General features: G+C 40.7%; 1 protein-coding gene across 1 annotated transcript in view; it reads right to left on the bottom strand.

Moving 5' to 3' along the window:
* Positions 1–14,242, bottom strand: part of LOC307138538 (uncharacterized protein) — a 57,510-nt gene extending 43,268 nt beyond the window's left edge. Inside the window, exon 1 of the mRNA XM_079836878.1 lies at positions 14,025–14,242. The gene's annotated coding sequence lies outside the window, so the exon portion shown is untranslated. The remainder of the gene's footprint in view (positions 1–14,024) is intronic.
* Between the last annotated feature and the right edge of the window lie 225 nt (positions 14,243–14,467).

Genomic DNA, 14,467 nt, shown 5'->3' with positions numbered 1-14,467 from the left:
GAACCAAATTAGGATGGACACTCCAGGGCCCTACCAGCCTGTTGGAGCAGAGACTTCAGCCAAAGCAGTGTCTCCACATATCCATTCCCCTCAGCAACACAGAATTGTTCAAAAATGTTGAAAGGCTGTGGCAAGTGGATGTTTTGCCATTTCAGAATGAAAAGGAGTGTACAAGATCCAAGCAGGACCAAAAGGCCATTGAGTTGCTGGAAACCAAGACAGTTCGCGTAGAAGTGGATGGTATACGCCGCTATGCGACACCTTTGCTGCGTAAATGTGACATGCCCTATCTTCATGCCACTATGGAAGCTGTCATGCCACGCCTACGAAGTACTGAGAGAAAACTTGTCAGAGACGAGCAACAAGCTGAAGCTTATTCCTCAGAAATCCAGAAGTTGGTTCAGTCTGGAGCAATCAGAAAGCTCAGTCCAGAAGAAAGGGAAAGAGAGGGTGAATCCTGGTTCATTCCTCACCACATAGTGCACCATAATGAAAAGAATCGTGTGGTGTTTGATTGCTCCTTTCAGTTCAATGGCCTCAGTCTAAATGATTCACTCCTTGCTGGCCCCCCCTGGGGTTCATCACTCCTTGGAGTCTTACTCAGATTCCGTGAGCATGCAGTGGCCATCAGTGCTGAAATCAGGGGTATGTTTCATCAGGTCCGCCTTCTTCCTGAAGATAGACCACTTCTTAGGTTTATCTGGCGTGACTCAAAGGAGAAGGGTTCCCCTGATGTCTTTGAATGGCAAGTTCTGCCGTTCGGGACGACCTGCAGCCCCTGCTGTGCTACCTTTGCCTTACAACGGCATGTAAGAGAACATAGCCAACCCGACGAAGATGTGAGGTTCTCAATAGAACGATGCTTCTACGTTGACAATTGCTTGCAGAGTTTGTCATCACCAGAGGAGGCTAAGCAATTGGTTGACAAGCTGAGAGGGCTGTTAGCTGAAGGAGGCTTTGAATTGAGACAGTGGGCCAGCAATGTGCCATCTGTCATTCACCATCTTCCACGTGAAGCCAGATCGGATGGTCTTGAGCTCTGGCTAGCCCATGAAAAGACAGATGTCCAGGAGTCCACTTTGGGACTGAGCTGGAATTGCCCTGCAGATGTCCTGACGTACCGTCACCGGCCCATAAATCATGGCACTCCAACCATGAGGATTATTTATAAAGTCTTAGCAAGTCAGTATGACCCCTTGGGATATATCCTTCCGTTCACAACCAGGGCTAAAGTATTGGTCCAACAACTTTGGAGCAAGCAGCACAGCTGGGATGACTCCCAACTTCCCCAAGCTTTAATTCAGAACTGGAACGAATGGGAAGGTGAGCTACAGGTTCTTCACAAGATCAGTTTCCCAAGGTCATACCTACCAGCTTCAGTAGATCAAACCAGATCTGTTACAGACCTTCACGTGTTCAGCGATGCCTCAGAGAGTTCATATGGAGCAGTCGCTTACCTGCGCACTGAAGATCAGCTTGGTAAGATCCATCTGTCGTTTGTACTGGCACGTTCTAGAGTGGCACCAAAAAGAGTCCTGTCAATACCCCGTTTGGAGCTATGTGCTGCTGTGATTGGTGCACAGTTAACAAACTTGTTGAAGAAGGAGTTAACTTTGCCACTTCGCCATTCAGTTCTTTGGACCGACTCCACCACGGTGCTGTCCTGGATTCAGTCAGAGTCCTGCCATTTCAAAGTTTTTGTCGGTACCAGAGTGGCTGAAATCCATGAGCTTACCAGCCTCAGTACCTGGCGACATGTCGAATCAGCACAAAATCCAGCGGACGACCTTACAAGGGGAAAGACTCTGAAAGACCTTGCTAAGCTCAACAGATGGAGCCAGGGGCCCCCATTCCTGCTCCTTCCACCAGAAAACTGGCCAACAAACCCTACAGAGCGCCTGGAGATTGACAAATCTGAGCTTAAAAAATCTGCATACTGTGGAGTAGTAGCGGTCGATGTACCAACCGGCAGTGAGTACAGGACATGGACAGAATTGGTAAAGGCCACTGCGGAGGAGCTACATGGGGCGGCTGGAGAGTCAGGAGAACCTACAGCAAACACTTACCAAGCGGCAGAGACATGCATACTCCAGAAAGTGCAAAATGAAAGTTTGAGTTACAACAACTGAAATCAGGCAAGGCTCTTCAACATAATAGCCGCTTACTCACCCTATCTCCAGAATATGACACTGCGACCAATCTAATCCGGGTTGGTGGTAGGCTAAGACGTGCTGAAACTTTAGATCCTGCCCTGAAACATCCCATTGTACTAGATTCTAAACATCCAGCTGTGAAGTTACTCCTCCAAGATTATGATAAAAGACTCTGCCATCCAGGCCCTAATCGGGTGTTTGCGGAAATACGACGACAGTTCTGGGTTCTAAGAGGAAGAGCAGCCATCCGCAACTTACAACATGCCTGTACAGAATGCCAACGTCTGAGAGCCAAACCTACCATTCCGAAAATGGCAGACCTTCCTTTAGCACGCTTGCGTCTCTACAAGCCAGCCTTTCATTCAACTGGGATGGATTGCTTCGGCCCCTTACTTGTAAAGATTGGTCGACGAATAGAAAAGAGGTGGGGAATCCTCTACAAGTGTCTTACCACTCGGGCTGTGCACCTAGACCTTCTGTACAATTTGGACACGGATTCCTTTCTGATGTCACTTCGGAGGTTTATTGCACGTAGAGGCTCTCCTGCAGAATTATTGTCAGACCAAGGAACCAATTTCCGAGGTGGGGAACGGGAACTCTGGGAAGCATTCCAGTCTATGTCACCTGATCTTCAACAAAGACTTGCACCACTGAAGATAGCATTTCATTTTAATCCTCCTGCAGCACCACACTTTGGAGGAGTGTGGGAGAGGGAGATAAGATCCATTAAAATGGCACTATCTGCGTCTATTGGAGCCCAAACAGTATCGGAAGAAGTTCTCAGGACTGTGTTGGTTGAAGTGGAGAACATACTTAATTCGAAACCGCTTGGGTATGTATCTTCTAATGCGGCTGATCCTGATCCAGTAACACCTTACTTTCTTCTCATGGGGCGGCTAGACAACTCCCTGCCTGCAGTCATATACCCTAAAGAAGCTGGACTAAGTCGTCGCCGGTGGAGACACTCCCAAGTGCTAGCTGACCACTTCTGGTCCTCCTTTATCTGCCATTACCTTCCGAACCTGCAGGTCAGACAGAAATGGCACCGTACATTCCCTAATATCACCACAGGCACGGTTGTCATGATAGTGGATCCCCAACAGCCCAGAGCACATTGGCCTATTGGAAGAGTTGTCCAAGTGCACCCCAGTCAAGACTCGCAAGTGAGATCAGTGGACGTCCAAGTTAAGGGGAAGATTTATACTAGACCTGTGGCTCGACTTGTGGCCCTACCATCCATTCCAGAAGATGATACGGATGAGCCTAACACACCCCCTGTAGCATCAGTAACTCACACGCAACCTTCTCAAATGTCAAATTGAACACAATTTGGGGGCGGCTGTACAAACTGTTGTGCGTGTGGCCCCTTTAAGACTTGTTGCCCTTTTAAAAATGACGCACCAAAGTGAAGTGAAGAAGAAATGCGAGCCGATGGTGCTGCAGTGTTATATGTGTGCGTGCATTCTATAAAGTGAGTTAATTATTTTTCTTATACACTTAGGAGGAAGTTTATGCTGTAACCTTGCATATAATTGTCGATTATTGAAGTTACTGTAGCTAAATCTGAGTGTTTAATCGTGTTTATCTAGCGCTGGTTGCCTGCACGTTTATATACAAATCTGCCGTCAGATTATGCGATCACTTTGATCTATATTGTGCTTCATATTTTATGTTGAGATAGATCGTTGTTCAGGTTTTGGATGTAGGCCTATGCAGTGAATTACAGTGTATAAGTACAAGTGTGAGTTGATGAAGATTATAGTTAAATGGCTTATTCAGATGCTAATATGGCTAATCATGGAGCTATAGTATTTCACATTTAGGCTTATTGCAAGTGATATTCCACTGATCGTTTTTTGTTTGTTTATTGGATTGTTAATAATTTGAAAAGTCTGTATTATTTACTTATTGTAATTGTTGTTTATCTTTGTACAGACCACACACATACTCATGCATCTAAGGCATAAAATGAAAGAACTGTGGTTGACTGAGTTCCTGGGTTCTGACCGACCCACCAGGGCGAGTGTTGCTTATCCAACAGTCCTTTAAGAGAGAAACTAGAATTCCAATTCCAAATCCTACAAGATTTTATGAGGTTTGTATAGGGCTGGGCGATTTTTTCCCCTAAAAAAATCTGCGATTTTTTTATAAAAAACTCGATTTACGATTCGATTCGATTTTTTTTTCCCCGTCCCCCATTTAAAACAAAATAATTGCAAAATGTACATATATTTTAAAAATATATATTTATTATATTTAATTAAAGTGCATCAACATAAAATTGCAACGGCAAACCCTTTATCTAACTGAAAAGTCACTGTGCAGTGTGCAACAAAGATTGTTAAACATCCAAATTATTTATACTGTATTTGGATTGAGCTAATAAACAACAAAAAATCCTGAGGTAACTCTTAGTTGAATTGAACATGTAAACAGTAACACCATTCGCCATAAAAAATGTAATTGCATTTTAAACATTCTTTGCAAGGAAAATGAGCCTATCAACAACAGCAGGCTTGAGGCAAGCTCGGTTGTTGAAGAGTTGTTTGCTTTGCAAACGGGGGGCTAGCGCTAACGCCACTAGAGCATAGCTGTCAACATTGAACATTGAAAATAAGGGATTTTTTTTTACACGATTCTTACCCACAAACTTAAAAAAAAGAATCTAAAGAGTTTATAACTACACAAAATATTTTGATTTTGGCCGTCAGTGTCCTGATCCATCATTGCATATCTCACTCATCTACTATACTCTCCTTGAAGTTTACTTCCCGCTACTTTTTCCCTCTTCCTCCCGCCCACCGCTGCAACTGTCTTCTTCTTCTTCTTCTTCTTCTTCTTCTTCTTCTTCTTCTTCTTCGATAGTAGCCTAAGCCAGTGTTTCACAACCTTTTTTCAGTCATTTTATCATACGTTACGCTAGGGGTGTAACGGTACAGATTGCTCATGGTTCGGTTTGTATCACGGTTTTAGGTTCAGCGTTTCGGTACGGTTCAGTATTTGCTATGTTCAGGGAAAAAAGGACTACTGTCAAATAAAAAAAAGAAAATAATAAGAACAATCATTTAAATACAAGCAGCAGCACAAATAAATACTATCGAGCAAAGATACTAATAAAATAAACTATGCTTTTCAGGTTTTTCAGGTACGTCTAACATTAGTTTTCAGGTACAGAAATTGATCAAATGTAAAATAACATTGCATATTTGACTGTATAAATTAAAGATTAATCCTATTAAACTTAAAAAAGCTATTCAATCAAGAGCAGTGAGTGATGCCCTTGTATTTTGTTTGACATTAAACAGACAGCAGTAAAGGCTACTGCCCCTTTAAGACCTCGGATATACGTCGTATTTTCTGGACTGTATAAAGTTTACTTAAGCCATATACAGACTATGTCTGCTAGAATACTCATCAATATGGACATGTTGACATACTTTTTGCGTGAGTTTGTCCGTTCAAGAGCAAGACTTGAAAGAGAACTCAATATTTGCGCGCTGAGAGACGTGTGCGCGCTCTCGGATGAGCGCACAGACAAATTTTCTCACAGTGCGCGCGACTTCTCATTCGCGTCTTCTGGCACTAAACCAGATAGTTGCGTGTTCTGAGTGAACACAATCAGAACGTAAAAATATGGGATATTTTACGGGAAAATACTAAAACGGGAAGACAGCGGGAAAAGAGCTAAAATACGTGAGAAACCCGGAAAAACGGGAGGGTTGACAGCTATGCACTAGAGTGGTTTTCTTTTCGAAGAAGGCAACACTTCTCCCACTCAGCCGCATGTCTTCGCTTTAAATGCTGAAACAGATTTGTCGTACTGCTGCCAGCAACAACAACAGCCTTAAGATATAGTTTGCATCGAGGTGTTGTCTGTTCCTTATCAGACGCCGTAAATTCAAACCAACTCCACACGACTGAAGTCGAATACATTTCTTTGGAAGGAGCTGCTCTCTTTCGCCTCTCAGCTGTTTCTGCCATGTTGTTTGTGTATGCATGCGCTGCCGGGCTGCGCCGCCCATTGAGCGTGCTACGGAAACACCGAAGGAAGATTTGGCGAATGCAAAATGTATGTACTGCAGAGGGGGAGGAAAAAGAAAATCTAAAAAAATCGATTTTTTGAAAATATGAATCGATTTGACCTACCAACTCGATTTTTAAATCAAATCGATTTTTTTCCCAGCCCTAGGTTTGTATCAAATGTCTCTCTGGGGAAATCATTATGCACTACATCTTTGTAATGACTTCTACCTTGAAAGCACTCAAAACCTTTGCTGTATATTTAGAATATTGATGGGGGATATTCAGTTAATAAAATTTTAAAACATTTTGATATGTAGTTGATTGATTTCTCTACAGCTGAGATGATTTTACAAAGTAGTTCAGCAGCTGAGAAGACAAGAGCAGAACTGTGATTGTCGTATTGGCTGATGGCCCATATTAGTTGCAAGTGCACATGTCGACTATAACTCATTATGTCATCTGACAGATAGCTGAACTCACAAATCTGCATCTGGTGGTTTTGTCTGACATTAAAGTAGTCTTGAGGTCTCTAGCTCATTCAACACCATGTCAATACAAAATACACTCAGGGCCCTATCTTGAACCCAGCGCAATTGACTTTGTACACCGACGCATGTGTCATTCCTATTTTGCACCCGCGCAAAGCGCGCTTTTCCCTCCACAGAAGCACGTCGCTAAACTAGTGAATGAACTTGCGCTCCCTGGGCGGTTCAGCGCAAAAAAGGAGGCGTGTTCCGGCGCAAACAATCCCTGGTGCTATTTTGCTGTTCCATTAAACAATTGCGCCACTGACCAGAAAAAACCTAGTCTAAAGTCAGTGGCGCGCTGCGCGTTGTTCATTATGCTATTTTAAGGGCGCATGCTTGACCATAATGTATAGCGTACACAACGCGCATACACTTTGCTCATGTAATCTACACAGATGCAACAGTTATTTTTGCAAATCATAAATTGTTACACTAAAAAAATATTAACACATGAGATGACGGAAATCATTGTGGTGTGCCACGAAGATGTGAAAAAATAGGCATAAATCTAGCTTACAAATTATTCAGGCTAATTGTAATAATTAAGGATAAGACCTGTTTGCCCAATATAGTGGCAAGACATATATGTATATAGTCTAAGGACATCTGACAAATTGGTTTGTCCGTCAAGAACCAGAAAAAAAAAAACGACTGAAAAACTGAAAAAACTGAAAGACTGAAAAAAAAAAAGACTGTGAAATCACTTTTACCATAATGTACAACATTACAACTTCACTTCTCTGTCTTTCACTGCTCTTACAAGAACATCAGTCTCCTCGGCTGTGAACCGCTCCTGGCGTGCGCCTGGTAAATACGCCATAATAATAGCAATCCATAATGGAACTTGCGCACCTGCTTTTAAAGGGAATGTTGGATGACGCTCTGATTGGTTTATTCACGTTACGCCCAAACCACACCTATGAATAATGAAGCTACTTCAGACCAACCCATTTTAGATTTGCGCCGGGCGCAAGAGCCATTTATCCCGCCGGGAAAATAGCAACAGCGCCGAGACCCGCCCACAAAGTTACTTGCGCTTCGCGCTTTGACACTTGCGTTTCAGATCGTTAGAATAGGGCCCTATGTGTCAATCTGTTCTCAATATCTGAACACTTTTTTTAATCTCAAATGCAAACATTCAAGCTCATTTAGCAATCTGACACGGTAATAATTTATATTAAAATTTGATTTGCTATATACCAAGCATGCCACACGAGTCCTGAAAAGTGCAGCCAAAGCATCTTGATCTCCCCCAGGTGACTGGATGCAGTATAGGTCATAAACGCTGCCCTCTCCATGAAATGTAATGGGACATAGACAAACTAAACAATCAATTTACATGTAATAATTTCACTTTCGCCCACCCAGGGACGCCAATTATGTAATAATTTCACTTTCGCCCACCCAGGGATGCCAATTATGTAATTATTTCACTCGGGCCCACCCAGGGACGCCAATTATGTGATTTTACTTTTGTCCATCCAAGGACGCTAAGTAAAGTAGTGATTGGTACTCACATCACTGCTGACGTTATGATTTTTTTTGGATCACATGTCACTTAAGGTGTGATGTATGAGTACATCAGATGACCACCTTCCCCCTCTCTTAGTTTGGGACACTAGTCAAGGTCTTTTACCTTGGCTGTATGAGAACACTCCAAACAGGAGGCGGTTCAATCATTTAGAATGAATGTAAAGTGGGGAGAGTTGGTCAGCTGATTTATCTGAAAGATTGGTGAGATTTCTAACTTGTAGAGCCTCTTCTGTATTATCAGCACAAGTAAGACATGTAATAAAACAGATTGTATTAACCAAAAGATAAACAAGAATAACTAACACAACTTCTAAATGAATACAATGAATGATAAAGGAATAAAGTGCATTAGATGCATAAAATACATGTGATTAAGTTGAGTGTGGCTATGGAAGAGTTGTGTTATCTTATGGGAAGATAAACTGTTGTTTCTCTTAAACTAAGGTGAAGAACCTTATTATGCATCAAACAAATAAACGAAAGATTATTTGTTATTAACTAGCATCAGTTATGTTAGCTCTAATGTAAATTAGAAAATCAAATACTGATAATATATAACAATGCCAAGGTTTCTGGAAAGAGGTTTGGTTAAGTGATATTTTTCGTTCCACTTGGTTGAGCAGTCCGATGGTGGTGTCTTCTTCCACTGGTTGTGCTGGGTGACAATGCAGTGGGAAAGGAGCTGGAATCCGTTTCAACAGTCTTGAACACGAAGATTTGTGGGATGCTGATCTCCTGGAGCACCAAAGGGTCCTAAAATCTGGAACATGCAGATGAGGCCCTGAAGTAGGTGCAGAAGGTCCTTGATCTGGAACACGCAGACAAACCTTGAAGTGAAGGTTTTGCTCTTCTGAGCTTAACCTTGTTGCAAATGTCTCTTTGTGTCTTCTGACTCTGTGGGTCAGACACTCAGGACTTGGAAAATCCGCTTTGGTCTCTCTGGCATGGAGACTCGGGACGTGATGTAGTCGTCTCTCTGGACTAAAACTCTGAACGTAGTGTTTGTGAATGTCTCGTTCCTCACAGGCTGGAGGCTCAGAACGTGGTCGTATCTGTTGCTGCCTCACAAGCTGTAGACTCAGATCCTCAGATCTTTTGTTGTCTCTCTGGATTAACCAGAGACTCAGAACTTGGTGATCTGTTTCAGTCTCATCCTTGCAGGACTCTGTCTGTTGAAAGGGTACCTTTATCCTTTTCCGAATAGGAGGAGATTGCAATTTGGCGCTTCTCCATTCCAGTTTTGCAATTGGCTGCTGGTATCAGAGGGGGCACACAGTGAGGCCCACCCTTCTTTCCCCTGTGGAATTCATTTGCATATCGTACTCCGTTAGAAGTCTTTAAAGTGTCATTAAAGTTAACCAATGCATTTATCACTTTCCAAACCACCATCAGAATACCCTTGGCAATATTCTAAACAAATAGAAACCAAACGTGATGGAAAAAGATTGAAATGTCATGAATTCATTAATTTGTTCATTAACAGCTGAATCTGTGTAAGTTTACAAATAGCTGTCACTGAGAATACTTATTTCTTTGGATAAGTATGAGATGGATGTGTGTAGTTTACATCAGTCTTAAGGTTTCCAAATATAGTTATGAATGGATTTGGATGGGTCATTGTGGTCTTTCTTTGCTTCACTACTGCTAAGGTCCTGTGGAATTTTTATGGCAGTCATAGACCAGGACACTAGGGATTTGGGTGAAGGGCAGAAACTGCATGTGGACCAATGAGATGTCCTGTCCTTCCTGGGCTTGGTACAAGAGTTCTTCTTCTTGCCCTCTAAGAGGAGTCTGGGTGTTGTCTTAGCATCTTTATCTGATGGTGTTGGACAGCTTGTTTGTGTCAGTCCACCAAGATCCAATCAAAATGTAGCAAACCTTTGTCCACTGTTATGGACAGAGAGTGGCCCGGCCATAAACTGGGCCCTGGAATGTGCTGTCTACTACATACACTTCAAATACATTTTTCCAAAAGATGGTTTGTCATTTTAGGCTGTTTTTATCATGCTGATGTTAGTTCAAGTGTTTGTTCTTTAAATAAGTTTAGTTTTAGTTAGTTATTTGATGCTATAAAAGAGGGGGTGTGACGTTATGATTGACCTCTTACGAGGCACAAACTGACATTTTTTGGGAACTTCGGGAGGAGATTGTAGCTTTAAATTTAATCTCTACATTTCCATAGCTGTTTATTTCACAAAAAGTTGTTGATTAGGCAGGAGTGTGGGCGGGACCTTGATATTGCTGCTCCACTTCGCGTTCACGACTGTGCAGACTCGAGACCCAATATATCAACGCCATTTTTGAACTCTGCCGCGTGGCTTCACTTACATGAAGGCATTTCGTCCATCTTTTTTTAATGTCTATGCTATATACAGTATACTTAAATGACAGAGCTGGCTAAAATCACCAGTTCCAATTTGATTGTCTAGCTGTTTTTACAACCTTTAAAGACCAGTAGTCAATAATATTGTCCCTTAAAACTAATCTTTGATCACCAAAATGACATTTTTTTTCTTCATGCCTTAAAATAACTTGAATGTAACTCTACGCCCTTGCTTCATAGAATGCAGATCCATGAATATGCAAATTATCCCTGCCTTCACTCACTCACACAAGCTCAGAGATTCACTCGCACAACTTTACACAAGTTAATAGTAAACGTCAGACACGTAGCAGTGATTAATATGATTAGCCTTTTGCTTAACTACGTTATCAAACAGCTAATAATGCTTATAATAATTGCTATAATCTGTTACTGTTCGCCCTCTCAGTCTGGCTTCTAAAAATCAGCATCCTTCGAAATGCTTTGAATGTCATAGAACGTCTGAGGAGAAAGGCATATAGTTCACCATAATATTGTAATATACTGTATACACCATATACATAATTATATTGCTAAATGTACTGATTTTTCATATCAACAGAAAAATATATCGGGATAGCCTGGCTTGTCTTAAGACTCACCTGCTTCACAGCATAGCAATGATGATATCCTAAAGCCCGTCCGCACATTGGATTGGTTATTATGTAGTTTGTGACATAAGAAACACAGTCGATTTCAAACCACGTTTTTGAGACTGTCTTTGTTTGGCTGAACATTTAAGGAGATAATACTCAGCAATGGTGTTGACTTATGCATTTGCACATGGTTTGTCTTAAAGCATATAAAAACATAATAGACATATAAACATGTCCAGAGCCGATCAGCCCTATACGTTCACTACGCAAGCTGCGTAGGGCCCCGCAAATTACTCAAGGCCCCGCGTCCTCCCGTGTCATAGCGCGTCACGTCACTGTCAATTAATGTTTACAACATCCATGACAAAATGAAGCGAAACTATCCTTCTGGTAATGAAAAGAGGAAAAAAAAAAACCATGAAAGTGAACTGCGGGAACAACAATCAGGTAAACTTGTCTTCTCTCTAAGTTTGATGTTAGCAAAGTAAAGTTTATGTGCATTTCTGTTGTGTTTTTTCGGTCTTGCTAACCTAGCTGTACAGGCAGGCAGTGCATCTCTTGCATCACTTTGTGCCTGACAAAAGTGAGAGTAAAATACAATTATTTATTACGTTTGTTTTTGATAAACGACAAAGTGCAACGGTGTTTGTTTACTGCAGCTCGGAAAAGATAACCGCGTCGCGTGTGTTATCATGCGTTCATATGCACATTTTTCAAGCAGAAATATATGTGGAGACCAGACAGACTGTACAATATATGGGCGTGAATGATGGCACTCCTCATCAAAAGTGCACATTATACATACATACTTTTAAAACAAGACACTGATTATCTAGTCTCAGTCAATGTGTAGTTAAAAACTCTATACAACTGCACTGCACTAATTATGCAAGATGGAAAGCAATGTATTGATAATTTGACAGTGATTGACTTGATTCATAGGCTATATTGAATTTAAAATGTTGATTAGCTGGACATACTGGTCAATGTGTGGATGCACATCCCTCAGTTAATAATAACCATAAATCAAGAATTGCTTCACCATATGTATTACAAAAATAAAAAAAAACTTTAACATGCTATGGCAAGCCATTTTAGCTTTTATTCATTCACAGTTTATGCATTTTTGATATCAAGCATTACATTTTTTTACTATTTGCAATGTGAATTCTTGATTATTTTTACTAATAGTTAGTCAATAATAGCTAATACTAATAATATTAAATAAAATAGACTGGTGTTGCCCATACTGATGCCGAAAATGCCCAGGCTGTAGAGAGAACCTAAGTTAATCCCAAAAGCCAAAGCTCAGAGTTATAATTTATTATTTTCTTCTTATTTATGTTTACGTTAATATTCACTTACTTAATAATATTCACTTGTTATCTTAATATTCTATAGGAAATACTCTATTCAATAAATATTGTTTGTTTGAACCTCATTCTGTATTGCGACTGTTTTGTTTAAAGGAGGGAGGATTGTATTGGGATCACTGAAGTGTCAGGTGTGACTGTGTGGCAATGGCAAATGGTTTACATAGCTCACGGCGTCACGGGTCAGTTAGAGGGCCCCTTAGCAGAATTTTGCTTTGGGCCCCAGGGAGGTCAGGATCGGCACTGAACATGTCTATACTGTCTGCTGGGAAAGTGTTGATCAGATGATCAGTCTGCCGGGAAACAGTTCTGTTTACATGTTACCAGCAGCAACAAAAGATCAACTTATTTTAAAGGATTTCCCTGTTGATTACTTTTTAGTGACATAGTACTATTCACATGACTCCACATGTATTCTACATCATGATAAGCATGTCACAGATTTTTAGTACTGAAACAGATCTCTTCTAGCACCTCATATTTTTCACAACAGTAATAGAGAAAAAGCATTACTTCATTTTAGACAAGTGCTGGGAAGGACACATGAAGTTTAAGATATTCTGAGAGTTTACAGCTATGGGTTACCAAGAATAAAAACACTGTCTGGGAAGGACTGCAGGTGCAATCACATGCCAGTAAGATCATCTCATCTGTCACCCCAGCTTTCATAAACCAGAAAATCACTCCTCCCTTCACCACAAAACTTGTGCACATGTGATTTTAATTTTTAATTCCTGGAACTGTCATCTAGTCACACACAGCGATACATCTGAAGACACTGAGACATTTCCTTTGCTTTGTGTGTGAGTGTGTTGACCCTGTGAACTGCACCATCATTTTCTAGTTTCCCTAGCCTCATCATGTTGTGAAAACTGTATGAAAATTGTTTTGCCACACTAAAATATTTATAAAATCAGCACAAAAAAAGAAACTTCCTTTTTTAAGATACTGTATAAGTCTGAAAGGAAGTGAACCACTCTCACACATATAAGCTCCATTCCCACCAATATCCGTAGTCCATGGCCAATGTTACAAATGTGTGTTAGAGAAGTAAACAAGAAGATTTCGTCATATATTTGACCTTTTCAAAAAGCCAAAGTTACTGCAAAAGTATTATTTTATGGACGTTGTTGAAAGTTTTTGAATAATTCCTTCCACACCTAGTATCAAGCAGCTCAATACAGAGCAAATAGTTTGTTGTTCTAAAACATAAATGTGCAAAGAGTGAGGCAAATTTAAATGCAAAGAGCAGATTGTATCTGACAAACAGTAATGACATGAAAACATCCTGCAAGTTGTTTACAATAGTCAAATAATAGTGTTTACATATAAAAGCTCATGCATTTATCTATTCTTTGAATTCAGACACTGTTAGTTGCTAACTTGCTAGTTGTGACTGAGTAGTTGAATACACTATTTGTCAAGTGAAATGTTCAATAAAATGCACACGGTCTTACCATGCTGGTGTCCATATTCAGAAGTGCAATCCACAGAACTCTTTATCCAAAAAGTATAGTAATCCACAGTTCAGAAATATAAAGCATAAATGTTTTTCTTCCCTTTTTGTGCTTGCGGAATTTTGCAGCTGTGTTATGCAGTAAAGTTGCGTAATCAGACTGTAATCCACTCCAAGACGTAAACAATTGTCAGTGCTCCAGCCCTGCCCTGCTCTGACAGCCTAAAGTGAAAGCTTTGCTAAGATAATGGAAAATAATGAGATCATGGAAAATAATGAGATAATGGAAGATAATGGAAACTGTAGCAGTTGTTTCCACAGCTATGCTATTGTAGAACCATTTCTGCTTCCTCAAAGAACCTGTGAAAGATTCTTTTAGTCTGCAGCAACCTTTATTAGTCCAAATGACCTTTTCCCATGACAAAGAACATTTTGTGCAATGGA

The sequence above is a fragment of the Gobio gobio genome, assembly GCF_949357685.1.
Source record: "Gobio gobio genome assembly, chromosome: 15".
Classification (NCBI taxonomy): Eukaryota; Metazoa; Chordata; class Actinopteri; order Cypriniformes; family Gobionidae; genus Gobio; species Gobio gobio.
Note: the sequence above shows the minus strand (reverse complement) of the source record. Positions and strands in the feature narration are given on the sequence as shown.